Below are 15,531 nucleotides of genomic sequence, written 5' to 3'. Positions count from 1 at the left end.
GGGTGCTGGTCTTGTATTAGATGTCTGTATGGTTTTTTCTAATCCATTTTAGGGCTAAACTTTATGACATATCTCTTCTGACCAAAGTTCCCTTTTGATTTCCAGCTCTGTAGACAATACATGGTGAGGGAGCCTTCTAGAAACTGGCTCCTAACGTTGGTCATTGCTAGGCAGAGGGCAGTACCCTCTTATACCAAAGCAATTGGACTAAGCTCTTCTCCCTCACCATTCCACAGAGTTGTCATCTTTCTGCCACTGGAGGCAGCTCTGCACCTCTCTGATCATCCCTAGATCAGAGATAACAGCTGTCACCCATCCCTCCCTCTCCAGTACCAGCTTGTCAGGGGTTTCTGCACATAGCAGTGGGACTGGACCTCCTGCCCAATGTAAACTCCACCTGCCTTTGCTTTGATTTCCAGATGAGCATTTTCCAGCTCTATCCATTCTTACCTCAGCCAGCACAGCCCACGTCCCTGAGGATTTTGGTAAGAGATAGGTAACACGGGCTGTGCTGCATCCCCCTTGCTTTTCTTACGATGACTTACCTCCAGCTGCTTTGTGAGGTGGGCGACATCTTCCTTGAGCCTCAGTTTTCTCGCCCATGAAATGGGGATAGTATCCATCTGACCAGAGTCCCTTCAGGTATTTGGGTTGGCTACTGTGCAAGGGTACCACATTTATGCATGTAGCATTCACGACACAGCCGCATGTTAATTTACGGAGAGAACAAGGGTGGGCGTGGAGCCCTAGAGAAGTGAGTGTGAGCCCTTCCACACACTCAGGTATGAAGCCCACACATCTGCCTTCTGTCCTAACCGATTCTGGGCATCTCCAAGGATGCTGCTTTCGCTCAACCACAGCTCAAAGCCCAATTCCTGATTCCTCCTCAATTCTGAAGCTGACAAGGAGGTGGGATGGGACAGTGTGTATGCTGCCTAAGACGTGTGGCCCTGGTGTCTGGAGGGTGGGATGAGGGGGAGACAGTGGGGTCCACTTGTGTACACAACTCAGGTGGGGGGATGTCCACTGGGACGCTAGAAAGATCCCCCAGGCTGAACTACCCAGCTGAGCCAATAATATATCAGTTGTGTGTTTTTTTTTTGTTTTGTTTTTTTTTAGCTTGAGGAAGTGGTGATGTAAGCTAGTAGTGGCCCTCAGTGTCCATTCAGTAAGTAATTTTTGAGTCCCACTGGTCTCAGAATCCTCCACCAACCTCCACAGACCAAATGATATGGTGGATGTGGGAAACTGGAATGCTTTGAACACTGGAAATAATGCACGTGTAAACGATACTTCTACTAGGGAGGATGAGTATGGTGATGGTTCCTGGGCTTTCAGGGCGAGATCTCATCGGCTGGAAGAGTCAGGGACTGGTGGTAAGATGGAGAAGGAATATGGCAACTGGCCATTTAGCCATCCTCTTCCCTCATGAGGCCCAGGCTGGAGGCAGTGGCCACAGAACAGGAGCCCTCCCTCCTGCAGTGACTCACCATAAAAGGGGCAGTGTGGAGGAGGTGCTAGGGGCTGGAGAGGCATGTGGAGGGCCCATCCCACCTGCCCACTCCTATTTCCCCCCTCCCAACACCTTCGTCACCACCCTCCTTGCCCTCTCGTAGTCCCTGATGGGGATGGTCCAAGTTCATCTCCAAAGTCCTGCGGTGCCCAGGTTCTCAAGGTCTTACCCTCTGGGGTCCCAGTTCCTGTGGGAGAAGCTTCAGGAGACCAGGAAGGGCTTGGCTGGGCTCCTCAATGCCCTTCCTCGGAGTTCCAGCATGGAGCCAGAGCAAGGACTACTGCCTCACAGGATACCTTGCTTATGCAGCGTGACTGTGGGGGAAATGGTGTGGTTAAGGGGACATTTGGAGAATTGAATTATTTGGAAATGCATCACGTGCTCAGAAATGGCAGTAAATATTTTTCAACAACTCATAACTCATTTCTGTATCGGTCAGGTCCCTACAGGAAGTGGAATTCCACTTGAAAGTAGTTCAACCACAGGGACTTTAGTAAGGTATTGTTTATGGAGTGGTGAGCAGGGACAAAGGAGCCAGCAAATGGTGGTGGGACAAGGAAAAGCTGGTACCGCCTCTGGGCCTGGGGAAGAAACACTGCTCCTGAATCCAGCGTGAGCTGGAGGCAAAGGAGGGACCACCAACAGGAGCTGTAGCAGCAAAGGCCCATGTGAAAGCAGAAATACCTGGACCTTTTCTGCTGGCACCGCTCCTGGAGGGGAAGTGAGTCCAACTGTTGCAGGTGGAGGGATCAGCCTCCTGGAGGCCCAGCGCGGGGCAGAGAAGCAGGGAGAAGGGGTCTGAAGATGGAGGGCAGATGGAAAATAACCGGGACAAAGTCTCAATCCTCTCCTTCTTCTGTTTGGCAAGTTTGAATTCCTACATAGTGAGGTTTCTTAAAATAGCCAGTTATGTAGGATGTATTTAAGGTGTGATTCATAAAGTAATATGACAATTTTTGTTTTAAACAAATACACTCATTCTTGGAAGGCGCTACACTTATTTCTGTGAAGATTCTTCTGTTGAGAATATTTTTGTTCCCTCTCTTTTGAAACTGCCCTCAACATCACCTGTACATACATACATATATATATATATATATATATATATATATATATATATATATATATATATAAAATTTGGCCAAAAATATGTATACACATTTTAAGAAAGGAAAAACCTGTATTAAAATTGTAATACTCAATATATACCGATAAAAAAAATGAATACAAGTCATGTGTATACATTTTTCTGGCACTCTCAGTGTGTGTGTGTATATATTATATATATATATATTTTTTTTTTCTTTTTCTTTTTTTTTTTTTTCTTCCCTTGGGAAAACAAAAATCTTCCTCTCGAATTTTCCAATAGCCAAAAAAGCTTGAAAGATACTGTCGGTTTCCAGGACAGAACCCTGAAAAGAACACTGGCATGGGAGTCAGTGGGACTAGCACATTAAGGTCCCTCTCTGAGCCTCAGTTTCCTCATTTGTAACATGGATAAGTCATGCATTCTCTAAGGCCCTGGGCAGTTCCAATAGTCTATGATTCTTTCAGAAGCAAGGCTGGGTAATTAGGTGGATGGGGCTGTTTTGGGTCAAAAGCAAGGCATAATTATAATGTAGAGCAACCAATTTTCCTGTGTGGTTGGTAAGTTGGATCAAATGTTTCGAGCAATGGCAGCGTTAGTGAAATACTGCTAGGTCTCTAGTGTCAAAGCAAAAGCACAGCACCCATCAGGGCTTTGTACATTGCCAGTACAAATGTGTCACGTCTTCAGAGTCCCACCTTAGCTCTCTGGTGTTGCACATAAGCTGTGATATGAATAGTATCTGGGAGATCAGCTGAGCATGTAACGAATGTTCCTGTTGTTTTCTTTTAAAAAGTGCATTTATTTTGAATTCATCTGATGACAGAGAAGTTACAAGAACAAGACAATGCATATCCATATACCTTTCACTTAGATTTACCAATTTTACCTCATTTGTTTTAATCTCTCTCTCTCTCTCTCTCTCTCTCTCTCTCTCTCGGTATTGTAATTACCGTTATTTTTGCTGAATCATTTGAGAGTAAATTGTAAACACCATGACATTTATTCCTCAAAACTTTAGCATGTATGGACATTCTCTTATACAGTCAGGATACAATCATCAAATTCAAGAAACTTAACATTGATATATTATTATCTGACATATAGCCCATATTTAAATTTTACTAATTGCCCAATAATCTCCTTACAAAAATGTCTTTTTTCCCACTTAGGCTTCAGTCCATGTCCACGCTCCTATATGACATTTAGTTGTCATGGTCTCTTTAATTTCTTCAATCTGGAGCACTTCTCAGCTTTTTGTTGTCATTCGGGACATTGATATTTTTTAAGTACATGGGGTCAGTTGATTTGAAGACATATCCCTCGGTCTGGCTTTGTCTGATATTTCCTCATGGTTAGATTCACGTCATGCATTTGGGGCAGGAATACCACAGAAGTGGTATAGGGTCACTTCTCAAGACCCACATGACCTCGATCCCATGATTAAGGAGATTGCCAAGTTTCTTCATTGTCACAGTGCCATGGTTTCCCTTTAGAATTAACAAGTTTTCAAGAAAGAAGTCCAAGTTTGGGCAAGTTTATTTCGCACGCACACTTTAAAGGGCTGGTGGCATGCGTGCGCTCTCCGGCTAGGGGTTTGGAAAGTCAAGGTCTGGCATTGGGCTTTGCAGCACAGAGCAGCCCTCTGTCTCTCCTCACGAGGACAAAGAATTCGGGGCATGAATGCTTGCCATAGACCGAGAATGCCATGTGCTGTTTACCAGCCTCTGATCACCCTGTGACGTCCCTCAGCAGCCACAAATGCTTCCTAAGGCTAAATGCTCCCAGCAGAGGCTGCCATGGGCCACAGCAAATGTGTGGGGAACATTGTGCTGAGGAGGGTAGTTTCAGTTCCCTTTAGAAACCTCTGTTATTTTCTACCACAAGCTTGAGGCCTGGCCTTAATGGAAAAACTTCCCAGCAGTGGGGCCAAGGATTGGAAAGGGTTAAGAATGAAAAGACCCCTTTGGACAGGGCATTCTAATCTTTATCTCATATAGGGTTCTGAGCTCTGCCCTAGCAAGAAGGGTGTAGAAAGGGGAGCAGAAGTGAAGTGACTGGTCTCAACTCACAGAACTGGGAAGAGATGACTCCTGCCTAGGTCAATCCAAGCTTTCTGACTGAAAAGCATTTTTTTCCCCCTTTCATGATGCCATTGCTGCTTCCCTGAGGAAGCTGGGAATTTCTTTTCTGGGGAGGTTTTAGGAAATGGAAGATGTCTTTTGAAATTTGTAGAGCCTTGACCTTTTAACAACATCCCCGAAGTAATTATTAAACACTTATATGCAAAGCCCCTTTCCTCAACAAGCCTATAATCTAGTAGGGGAATAATAATAATAATAGCTATGAGTTCTGCCACTTCCTAGCTGTGTGATCTTGGGCAAGTTAACGAACCTCTCAGTGCCTCAGTATCCTTAGCTATAAAATAGGGATGATTTAGTACCGCTCTCATAGCATTGTGGTGAGGATGATGTAAATTCACACATACAACGTGCTTGGCATATATAAATGCAGCATAAGCTATTATTATCGATGCTTTGTGTTAGGCATTATATACGTATTGTACATGCTTTATCTCTACATTTGCTACAACTCCATGAGGTGTGCATTATTTTTCTCACACAGAAGCTGAGGCTCAGAGAAGTTACACAGTATGTTCAGGGTCATACAGCTAGTAAATAGCAGAGACAGGATTCAGATGGGGTCTAGTCTGACTGAGAAGCCCATGTTTTAACTACTTACAGTGGCTACCAGATACCGGGAAGGCTCAGTTAATAATAGTCTATACCTGTCCCAAGGTTTGGAGAAGAGCGTGAGGAGGGCATTCCAGGCAGGAGTCAAGTGTCAAGTGTGGAAGTGAGGTGTGTGGGGAAGCTCAGCAAGGCAGGCCTGGAGGAAGCCAGAGAAGAACAGACGCCTCAGAATGTAACTTGAGACTCCAGCAGCTTGGCTGGTTTCCGGTCCAGCCCAGAAAGGAGAGGAAAGGAAAGGCTCTTACCAATTTTCCCACTTGGGGTTAGGGGGTAGGTTCCAGGGCCCAACCAAAGTGAACCGTTGGCCCAGGTTCAGCCTCAACTGCTATCAGCCCCTCCTGCCCAGTGCTACCCTGGGTCCTTTCCCCTCCTAAGTCTTCACTCTCCCAAAGTGGTGAGAAATAAGGGAGAAATGACAATCAAAGCATTTGCATTATATTTATTCCCCACCCACTGTCCCTGACCACTGTCCTGGCAGCCAGGGAGCCCTTGGGCTGGCCCCAGCTTATGGACTGGCTGCTCCGCAGCTGTGGGACTGCAGGCCAGGCCTGCATCCATCCCTCTGGTCAGCGGAGGCCCTGTGGGTCTGAGCCCTTTGTCTGGGGGAGGGCTTGGGAATGTGAGGGGGCTCCAGAGAGGAGTTTTGGCAGAACCGAGTTGTCCCCAACTGTGGACGTGTACTGCCTTCCGATCCCTTCGCCTTCGGGCTGTTTGGCTCCAGGGCTGAGGCCAATGGGAGCCTGGTTTGAGAACTGGCTAACAATCGGCAGTGTGAGCAGGAGGGGGGCCGTCCAGCTTCCTGGGTGGACCGAGCAGCCTTACCCACCCAAGGAGAAGCAACTGGGTCCTCCACCAGCTGTACCACTGGCCCTTCATTCCGGAGATTAAGAGGGCACAAGAAAAGAAGGAAACAAATACAAATCTAGGGGGATACAGAAGAGCGAGCCCGGGATGGGGCAGAGGCGGATGCGGCACGGCTAGGGGGCCGGGAGGGAGGAGGCAGCAGGGGGGAGGAGCAAAGTCCTAGAAAGAGGAGAGGGAAGGGGGCTAAGTTTGGAAAGAGCGGCTGGGAACGTGAAAGGGCGTGGAAAGGGAAGGAAAGAAGGGAGGAACCACAGGGATCAGGGACAGCGCCAAGGGACTTTAGCCCTGCTCCCCATCTCCAGAAGTCTCTTCTGGTGCTCCGAATGAATTTACAGCCTAAGTGGCGCTCTTGCAACGTCAAGTTCTCCGCTCCAGCAAGAAACCAGATGACACTCTTAAGCCCCCCACACTGCAATCCTGAGGCCACCAGAGTCCAGGGGGTAAGGGAGCCTCCCAAAATGACTCGCGGTCTCGGAGGAGTCGGATGGAGTGGGGAGAAAGGGAACAGACGGGGAAGAGGGGCACCGTCTCCAGGGAACAGCTGCTGCCATGCCCGGTTCGCCCGAACTGCCAATCTCCAGGCCGGGTCCGGGTCCCGTGACCCGTCGCCAGGCAGACTTTTTTTGTCCACCTCTGGGCTGCTGCGAGCCTAGTGCCTTGTGTTGGCCGGGTGGGGCCGGGGGCTGGGCGCGGGGTGCGGGGCACTGAGGATGGGAAAGCGAGGAAGGATGACCCTGGGGGCGCCTCGGGAAGTTGCTGGAGGTCAGGTTCACACTTCCCAGGGCGTGGCCACGGGAGCTAGCTCCCTTATCCTGGTGGGTGCCTACGCCCCAAGCAGTGCAGTAACACATGCTTTTTTCCTTAGTCCATGCTTCCCTCAATTGACAGCTTTGTACTCTGAGTACAGCGTTGTACTGCTGTGCTGGAGAAAGTGCCAGCTCCCTGTATGTTAAGACTTTGGGTTATTTGCATTTAAAAAGAGGGCTTTTGGGCCCTGAGGGATGCATCTCTCATGGTGGTTATTTCAGGCCAGCGGGAAGGCCAGTTCTGGGTATTTTGGGACAGGAGAGCCTTTTAGCAAAGCCTCACAAACAGCTAGGGTAGAAGCCCGCTTTGCTTTTCCCCTCTGGCGACCTGACAAAGCCCCCCTCCCTCCGGCCCCTCCCCTGCTGACCTAGAGCACCCTGGGTTGTAGCAGGGACTTGCTACCCCTGTCTGTCTTAAGGTCCCCACTCAGTCCCAGGTGAGGGGGAAGGCTTTTCACCACCTCTGGCGTTTTTTCAGCCAGTGCCCTGCTGCCAGGGTTTTGTGTTTTACCTGGGCGTGCTGTCTCCTCCAGGGCGCATGCCACCATCCCGTGTCCAGTGGCCAGGCAGTGGGGAGGATTGGAATGTGTGCTGGCAGGAGAGAATAATGACAGGGCATTTTCTACTTGTAAGAGCGCAAGTTCGGCTCACAACTTGAATTTCAAGTGGGCCCTTCAGGCAGATTAGGGAGGTCAAGTGAGAGATTGGAGGCAGCCAGTGTGGATTGTCTGAATTCCTAGAAAATAAATTCTAGGAATTTAGTTGTGGGAGGGAAGAGTGTCAGGTGTGCACACTCAGCGCCAGACGCAGCAGGGGTTAGAGCTAGTGGTCCAGGAGGCCTTGCTCGTCTTTCTCTATTTGAACACCTTATTTTTCCAACAATTACTTGTTCCTTGAATCATATCAAAGAGACAAATTAATGTTTTTAGCCAAGGGCTTTCTTAAAAAAATTATTATTATCATTTTTTTTTAAACTGAGCTGCTGTTCTCATATGGAGGAAAACCACTCCCTGTAAATACTGTTTAGTGTGACTGCCCTTTGTTTGAAGTAATGATTGTCCCCAAAAATGGGAAATGACATATTACTGTTTATCAAAAGGAAACAAACACCTTGGATTAATAGGGTTCTTGCCTGCAGCAACCTGCAGCAACCTGAGTAAAAAGCCTGCATGGCATGTTTTGTACTCACTCTTTCGGTGTTTTATGATTTCTAAACGGGAAGTGATTGGATCCTGTGTGTCTGCCAGAGCTTGCTTGCCATGTTCTCGTTACGTAATCATGGAGAGTCTGTGAGAGGGCTTTTCTGGCGGCAGAAATAAGTACAGGAAAAAACATGGGGAGTGGGGTGTGTCTCCTGCTCACTCTGCTCCAACATGGATTGGACTTCCCGTTGTTTTATATTCATGGCGTTGGCTTAAATCTAAATAAGAGAGTGAAAAGGTGGATAGGTATGCTTTATTGAGACAGCCTGAACCGCAGATAGGTTCACCCAGGGAAGAAAAAGTCTTGGACGTGGCTGTGAGCACTGCAGACTCAGCCTTGTCCTGCTCCAGGCAAGGCCCCAGGGAGTGCTTGCCCGTCTCCGGAGTACTCTCCTGCTTTGGACTCTGGCCACTGCCAACCCTTGCAGGCTCGAGCTGGCCTCTCCAGCCACACTCAAGTCTTTCATTTCCTGCCCTCTCTAGCCCCCTGGCTTTCAAGCAGACTCTTCTTCCACATCCTCTGGTTTCAGCTCAGGGAGCATTTCCTTCTGGAAGTCTTCTTCCCTGACATACAACCCTCCCTCCTTCCCCCATATCTCCCAACTGTCTGTGCGCTCATCTTGCTCTGTGCTTTCCCGTTCTCAGCACTATTCATATCAAATGATCAATGACCAGTTGCTTGTCTGTCTGCCTCCCTCCCTCATCAGACTGTCAGCTCTGTGAGGTTGGGATTGCAGTGTGCTTGTTCACCATCCCATCTCCAGCACAGTGCCAGGCACATAGCACACGGCACACACTCCAGAAGCCCTCCTGTCACCATCTTATCACTTGATCTACTTCCTCTTAGCAACATGTGCTCCAATCTTTTTTCTGTCCATTACTGTGTATTTCCCTGGTTCTCGAAGGTGTTAGTTAGTCCATACTTTGGGTAAAAACAAACAAAACCAAAACAACACCCCGAAGCAAACAAAACACACACACACACCAGAACTTGTTCCTTAATACGTTCTTGCTAAGGTTTTGCAAACCAGCTGCTCTCCTTGAGTTGTTGATGAGTCTGATTTAACTTCAGTAAAACGATGGAACGTGTGTCACCTGTCAGTCAGCAAACTCTTCAAAAGCCACACCTTTCCAGAACTCAGGGCTGCCTTGTTGGTGTGAAAAGGAGGTAAAGCAAAAGCTTGGAGACTTGAGGAGCTGAAGCCCAAGAAAGGTGGGACTGCAGAGGGGGAGCAGAATGGGGAAGAACCCTGCAGGGGTTTGGAGGGAGAGGAAGGTGGGTCAGGGGTGGGTTTGAGATGGCCCCACCAGAACTGCATCAGAGATTTGACGGCCAAGACTTGAAGCTGAGGAAGGGGGAAGGGAAGAAAGTTGGAACGTAGAAACGGGAGGGGCGGGAGAGGGAGGCTCCCTAAATCTGGTCAGTTTGGTCCAAAACTAGTGGCTGGCATCTGAAATGTCACTCATTTGCTTAAGTCTAGGAAGTGTGACTTTTGATTACTCTGTTCCCAATTGATCATTTTGATTGTTATTAATTTTTAAAAAATGCGTCTTTCTGATGAGATTCTGAGTGCCCCTCCCAGGCTTTGTTCTAATAAGAGAGTAATACAAAGAAAGCACCTTGATTCCTTCTCCCTTTCTGCCTTCCTTCCTAGTGAAATTTTTGACCAGAAACCCCAGGATGTGAAGAGTTGTGTTTTCCGCCTGAAGCAAGGTGGGGCTGGCCTTCTCTTTGTTGTAACTCACTCCTCCGCCCCCTCCCGCCCCCTCACCGCTCTGTTCAAGCTGGACAGACGCAGTGATAGTGGCTCGGTTGCCAGCGCAGACCGTTGCAGAATGAGACAAAGCCCTTGTGTATTTTGCTGGGAAGCACTTGGCTGTGAAATAGTGACATGTGAGCGCTGGAGTGCATTTGCTGTGTCCAATCCTACAGCTCTCGCAGCCGTGACTTTCAGAGCGTTTCCAAGCCTTCTTCTTCGAGGACAGGGAGGCTGGGCTTTGGTAGAGATGTGTATCTTTCTCAAGTTTGGACAAAGTCCTTCCAGAAAGTAGATTTGGAGGCATTGAGATCAGACCTCTCCTGAGGAAGTGGGTATGGAATTGCGTGATTTAACATGATGCGGGGTTGCCTGAGCAATTTCCACATCAAATTGTTAAGAGAGAAACACTATTCCCAGCCTAATGCAGACTTGGTCAATTGGCTGCTGACCCAGGTGGCTTGTGCTGGTCCCTTGTCCACAGAGAGCAAGCTCCTGAGCTAGAGGACTTCCCAGCTGAGCACGAGATAAAAGGGTTATTTACTACGTGCTGTGGTGGGTCAAGAATCTCCCAGTTGATTCTCTTCGTTCAAAGTGGAAAAGAATGAAGTGGAGGTGGTTTTTTAGCCTGATTTCCAGGATGGTCAATGGGACGGGGCAGCTTAAAGCCCACAGGAGTTTTCTAAATCATCACAGCAATGCAGAGCTGCTCACCACGCCCTGCGTGCCTCACCCTCGGGCTCTCTGAGGGCGTGCACGTAGGTTGGGGAGGAACAGGTTCAAACCTGACCCTGATCATTAACAGAGCCAGTCTTCCCCAGCAAACATGAATCTCCAGGCCAATCAGGTCGCCTCAGCCTTCTAGTACCTGTGTGAACTGACAGGGCAGGGAAGCGGGCTGGGCTGGGCTCCGATGGGGCCACCTGGAGCCTATAAAGTGTTATTTGAAGGCCTTAGGAAAGGTTGCCCTACCCTGAAATCTCCCCTACTGGCTTGTCAAGAGTGTCTGCAATTTCTCCATTGTTGAGTCATTCCTTTGTGTTTACCACGGGCCCTGTCTTTGCCATCCTTCTGTAAATGCAGGTTGGTCTGGGATACAGGATTCCCTTAACCTTTTCACCTTAAATTGTGTGTGTAATCTCTTGGGTAAATCACAAATTCAGTTCCACTTTTTGTTTTTCCAGTTTTATTGAGATATAATTGACATGTGACCTCATATTACTCTGAGGTGTAAAACAGAATGATTCAATGTATGCATATATTGCAAAATGATCAGGACAGAAAGCTTATTTCGTCTCATTTCCACTTTTTCATGTTAGGCCTCCCTGGGGTCACTTTACCTATCCCATTCCCTACTCTGTTCAGCTTAGACAGGAAGCAAAGCTGGAAGCCAGGTGGCCTGGTGGGGGGACAGAGCTGAGGAAGGGGAGTGAGGACACTGAGGGCAAGCAGGCTCTCAGCTCCGGTGCCAGATGGCACACAAAAGGGCATGTTCTCCCCTCTTTTGTTGAAAGTAGCATGCTGTCAGCTCCTACCCAGGTTTTTCCTCTCCACTCTTCCTTCCTTCCACTCCCTCACTTTCCTCTTACCGTCTGTCCTTTGTCCTCCGACCCTTTTGCCAGTCATTCTACGTGGCCCCATGCAGGAAGGGAACTCTTGTTGGCAGCTTGGAGGAACCAGGAACTTCTAAGCCAGACGGGAACTTGGCCGTACCCTTCCCCCATCCCGCACTTGGCTCTCATTCCCTCCATGAGGCCTGGGGAGTGGCTCAGGAGCTGCCCAACTGCAGGCACCCCAACTTGTGCAGCTGGTTGGAGCAGACAGGAGAGTGTTTAGTGAGGGGCCAGACAGATGCTGTGGGCTTGCACCAAAGCCTTAAACCATTCCCACCTTTTCATCTTTCCCTGGCCTAGAAGAGAGCCCATCTCTGTCATTTCCCGGCCTCTGGGTATATTAACTCATGGAACTCCCAGAGACCCCCCCCCAAAGGACATGATGCTGTAAAATCCACTGGAATATACTCCATGAAGACAAATATTTAAAAAAAATATTTCCCTAGTATCTAGAAGAGTGCCTGGGCATAGTAGGTGCTCAATAAATAGTTGTTGACCAAACCTCCTCTTGTTGAAATAATCATAGCTGGTAAGATACTTCCAACCCTGACAGACACTTGATTGGGTAGGCAGACATTTGTAGGACTAACATTTCCAAAGACTTAATATTTTTTTAAATAAATTTTTATTGGGGAATATTGGGAGTCAGTGTGTTTCTCCAGGGCCCATCAGCTCCAAGTCGTTTTCCTTCAAGCTAGTTGTGGAGGGCACAGCTTACTGGCCAATGTTGTTCAGAGCTTGCGCTCTAATCAACTGAGCCATCCGACCATCCAGCAAAGACTTAATTTTTAATTGCACCCCATAGCCATTCATTTTGTAAAACAATGGCAACAGTGAGAGAAATTCTCCTTGTCTCAAACCCAACTGCACACCCCTCCTTAGCGTTAACCCCTGCCATCATCTTGGCCTGTACCCCACAGATTTTGTTCTATGCATTTGGACATATCTATGTATTAACTCATATGTCTATGGTTTGAAGGGTTAAAAGAAACCACAAATAGTATTGTACTGTATTGTTTTGTGATTTGCTCCCCACCCCATCCCCTAACAGTAGGTTTGGGAGGTGATCTGTGTAGGTCAATACAGATTGACTTAATTCTTCTCCACTGTTGTGAAATAGTACATAGCATAGATGAAGTATGATGTTTAATGATCCCTCAATTGACAGACCAGTGTTTATGGAACATCCTTGCACACGTTGCACACAAATGTACATTAGAGCACGTGCACAAGAACTTCATTTGGATACCTAGAGATGGCATGGTTGGGTTAAGGAGCATATACGTTTAACATTTTAATAGTTACTCCAAATCACCCTCCCGAAAGGCTGTATCCATGTACATTCCCACTGCTGGGTGTGAAAGCCCCTGCCTTCTCCATACTCTTGTTGGTTTTTATTGATCTCTTTTTTTATTATTATTATTACCAATCTGTGGTCAAACATGATCTCATTGTTAAAATAAAAATTTCTGTTCAATCTTTTTGGGCAGGAAGTTGTGAGTGATTCTCATTAGTAAGGTAATCACCGTAGTAACAATATGTGTTCTGTTATTTAGGAACCGTTTCATGTGGAGTAACTAATCAGTTCTCTATTCTTTTGCATCAGAATGGTTATGTATCAGGTTTCTCTACACATTTCATTGTGACCTTTAGATGTAAACTTGAGAGTCTGTGGTCTTGGAGGACCAGGGGAATGACCGCCCCTCCCTGCTGCTCATCTTTTCTGGAGTGGCTCCAAGGAGTTCTTTGCGGCCACAGCCTGCCTTTCCTTCATGTCCTTTCCTGCCACACAGTGGCCATGTCCTGGAATGACGATGCCCAGTTTGTGCCACCAAGCCTTCTCTGCGCCCCAGCCTTTGATCCGCTCAGAACACGCCAGCAGAAGTTGCTGGCTTTGTCCTTTGCCTGGTTTGAGGATATCAGGCCCATCTTCTGGTGCATCAGAAGCTATACCACACAGGCTGGATCCTGCCTCAATCTTTTCCAAGCTCCCACATCACCTAATACAATGTTTTCCATAGAGAAGTGCATTTTAAAAGGAAAAACTTGAAGAGCGTTTGAAATTTTACACCGTTTAACTTCATGGCTGTCCCTCCTCCCCCATGTCATGGATTCTTTACTCTATTTTTCTAAACCTCTGTATTCAAGCTAACACCAGAATGATGGCTGTGAAAGGATTTTTCTCCCTGAAAGTTTTCTCTAGGCATAGTCTTTGTTACTAACAAGATGTACTTTAGAATTATTTAATGCCTTAATATTAATATCTGATTGAATGGGAATCACCACCCAGTGTGGTTAGATTTAATAATGGCTTCCTCCTGAGGTTTATGTTTTTAGAGGAAGCATAGGATTCTAAGACAGTGTGACTTGTGTTGATGGTTTCAGATTAATTTCGTATTCGTATCAGAAAACCATTTGCTTGATGCTTTGATTGTTTCATTTTCTAAAGTGAATTGAAACTGAATTCATTTCCTACCCCTTTATCCAGTCCAGCTACTTTGATGGTTTTGGTAATATTCTTCTGTTATTGCTAAAACTCTCTAGTTTTGGCCACAAGTTCTACCAATAGGACACGACGAGGCAATCTCTATATATATTTAGTTAAGAACCATTTTTTCTTCAGGATAACTTCCTATTTTGGATATTCTGGTGACTTTGGCTCGAACTTTTGTTTTCCTTTCATGTTTTCTAATATATGCTGCAAAACGTGAGTGGATGGTTTAAGTTTTTGAGTGTGGGTTCACGAACCAGGTGGACTGGGTTCAAATCCCAGCTCTGCCACTTCCTGGTTGTAAGATCATGGGCAAGTTACTTAAGATCTCTATGCCTTGGGTTTCTTTTGTGTAATGAGAGTAATACTAGCAGCGACCTCAAGAGTTGCTATAAGGAGTTAACATAGAGGCTAAGACAGTGTTTGGCACATGGTAAGTGCTGACGTGTTTGCCATTATTATTCAATCCTTTCTGAGAGTAAAAAACATTCCTTTCTTCTGTGGTTATTCAGACTTATTCTGAGTTTCATTTTGTAATTGAAAACTGAACAAATTGAAAGAGAGGGAAGAGTCGTTGAATGCTTAAATACTCAATCAAACTCTTTTTGGAAACGGCAAGACTGTTTCTGTAAACTAATTGAAACCTGAGTAATCAATGAGAATTTTTGAAGATTTGTGGACTAAGAAGAATCGGTGGATGGAATTCATCTATGTGCAGTTTTTAAGGCCTTGGAAGTTTTCATGCCATTGGTTGTTAAAGAAATGCAAGTTATCATCCAGTTGAAAGTATATTTGTCCTTCCCTCCCTCTCTCCGTCCTTCCCTTCCTCCCTTCCCTCATGAGTCATCTGTCCAAGCCACAAACATTTCCAGAACCTGGGATATTGTGCTAGGCTACAAACCGAGGCACAAAGATGCATAACCCATGGCCCCAGCCCTTAGGAAAGTCTAATGAGGGATTTGCTTATTACTTACGATGAGGAAAAATTTCAGTCACCCCAACATCCCTCTGCAAACTTGGGATGGGGAAGACGGACCACCTGTGAGAAGGAAGCATGAATAAGGAAATTTACCAATTTGAAGTTGAAGATCCAGACTCATTCTATTTACCAACCTCCAACTTACTTTCTTCCGAGGAACCATAACTTCTTGGGATGATGTTCAACTTGAGCAAGAACATGCAAAGAACAGCCCATTCATTGAAGCTACTGATTGCAACCCTATTCTCCACAAACTGGTTTCTGTGTCGCCATTGGACAGAGCCCTGGCGTTGGCCAGGGAATTCCATGCCCAGGTGGGCTCTCCGTCATGATGCGACCCCTACTCCAAGACGGTGGTGACCCCTGGGTTTGAGGTCTACCAAGGACTTCTAGAGGAGTTCAATCTACGGGTTGGACCTCCGGCCCCCTGGCACCTGGTCAGTGCTGGACGGAGAGAAGATGCCCA

General features: G+C 46.9%; 1 long non-coding RNA gene across 1 annotated transcript in view; it reads left to right on the top strand.

Moving 5' to 3' along the window:
- Positions 1 to 5,997: 5,997 nt before the first annotated feature.
- LOC148755983 (uncharacterized) overlaps positions 5,998 to 15,531 on the top strand; it is a 47,555-nt gene continuing 38,021 nt past the window's right edge. Inside the window, exon 1 of the long non-coding RNA XR_016018390.1 lies at positions 5,998 to 6,657. This is a non-coding gene — a long non-coding RNA (uncharacterized LOC148755983). The remainder of the gene's footprint in view (positions 6,658 to 15,531) is intronic.

The sequence above is a fragment of the Rhinolophus sinicus genome, chromosome 14, assembly GCF_057876585.1.
Source record: "Rhinolophus sinicus isolate RSI-liver-muscle chromosome 14, RSI-T2T, whole genome shotgun sequence".
Taxonomy (NCBI): Eukaryota; Metazoa; Chordata; class Mammalia; order Chiroptera; family Rhinolophidae; genus Rhinolophus; species Rhinolophus sinicus.
Note: the sequence above shows the minus strand (reverse complement) of the source record. Positions and strands in the feature narration are given on the sequence as shown.